Below are 1655 nucleotides of genomic sequence, written 5' to 3'. Positions count from 1 at the left end.
CCAGACAGGGAACACCAAGATCCCCTCCCGGCGAAGAAGATCCACCAGGCGGGCCAGGAGCACAGTTCCCACCCACGGGCCAGAAGGCAAGCCCAACGGAAGTACCCGCAACCGAGAGAGGGAACCCCCACTCGCAGGCCGGCCTCACAGGCCAACCCATGGTCCCAGAAAACCCTTCAGTTGAGACAAGGGAAGGAGCAGGTACCCTAACCCGTCGAGAAGGTGGGACCCCGCGGAAAGTCCGCAAGACCAGCAAGACCGGACACCGGCTAGCAAGCCCGAAGAGCCCAAGAACCGTGACAGCCACGTCCCAAGACGGGACGTAACGGAGGCAACAGCCCCCCCTCCCCCACCCAGGGAACCCCCTGGAGTGAGAAGGCCGAAAGCCAGGATCTAGGGGCGAAACAAAGGGAGCGGCAGCACCAGTACGAGACCGGGAATAGCCGAAACTCGGACCCGGAAGCCAAACCTGAACGTACCTCGTGAAGACCGACACCCTGAAATCCGGGTGGAATGGCCGAAGGACCCCACCCATGCAAGGGCAGGACGCCCTCACCCACAGGCAGATGAGGAGTCCGAAGGAGGCCGCGCCCAGGGGAGCGGGCCCCAAACGAAAAGACCGGAGACAGCCAGAGTAGGCCATTCGCCGAAAACGCCGTCACCGCCGACAAGGACGCAGCCAAACCAGACGGCCGAGCCAGCCTCGCGGCCACCAGAGCGGCAAAGGTGACAAAGCCCACCTCCACAACGCCCATCACAACGGACGCAGGCAGAGGGGGGGAGTCCGGACACATGCGTAGAGAACGCAATATATGGACATCCTCGCGCAGGGGCCATGCAACTCTTCTCTGTATCGTTCCAATTTCAGTATACGCGCCGCCGAAGCGAGCACCCGGGAACAACCACCGCCGCCGGAGGAGGGAAAAGCAAGCCTCACCAACGAATCACGAATTAGGCGTGACATCCCAGCGCAGGGGCCATGCCCAACTTCACAGTAGCGGAACTAGATACAAGAATAGCGCACTACACACCCACAAGGGCACAAGGCGCTTGTACGAAAACTGCAGTGGAACCTCTCCTGGCCAACCCCCGAGGCGTCCACCCCCGGACACCCCCAAGGCGGAGGCCAGGCATTGCATTGCGGGGGCCGCAGTGGTGAAAAAGCAAGCCATTGCCCAGGGAAGCCGAGTGGGACTCCATGAACGGAATAGGCACCGTGGCGCCACCAGTGGGCCACACTCCCCCACCGGGCCGAGAGGGAGACGAGGCGATGAGGGAGCAGGGCTCCCCGCCATGCAAGGACCCCTAGAACTAGAAGGGATAGCGCCGTACAACAGGGAGACCCCGCAGACGGCGACAGAAGGGGGGACATAACCCCCGCCTCCCTGAGGAGACCAGAAGGCACAGCAACCCAGCAGCGCAAACTCACATGAGCCCGGCGCATCCTGACGGCCCAGGGCCGCACCCCTCCACAGGAGGAAAACACGGGCCCCCAGGGTGCCAGAAAAAAAGGACCACAGAAAGAAGTGAACAGTCCACAGATCGCGCCAATCACAACCGAGTCAAAAAACACATTGGTGAATTGGCAAATGAAAACCCACAGTCCCCATGCGACCACAAAAAGAAAACGCCCTTACCGAGGATCGAACACCGGA

General features: G+C 61.8%; 1 non-coding gene across 1 annotated transcript; it reads right to left on the bottom strand.

Annotated features, from left to right (window-relative positions):
- Positions 1-788: 788 nt before the first annotated feature.
- On the bottom strand, positions 789-892 carry LOC147712336 (U6 spliceosomal RNA). Its single transcript, XR_015296266.1, has one exon. It is a non-coding gene; the product is annotated as a U6 spliceosomal RNA (small nuclear RNA).
- Positions 893-1655: the final 763 nt, after the last annotated feature.

Source organism: Lissotriton vulgaris, chromosome 5 (genome assembly GCF_964263255.1).
Source record: "Lissotriton vulgaris chromosome 5, aLisVul1.2, whole genome shotgun sequence".
In the NCBI taxonomy this organism is placed as follows: domain Eukaryota; kingdom Metazoa; phylum Chordata; class Amphibia; order Caudata; family Salamandridae; genus Lissotriton; species Lissotriton vulgaris.
Note: the sequence above shows the minus strand (reverse complement) of the source record. Positions and strands in the feature narration are given on the sequence as shown.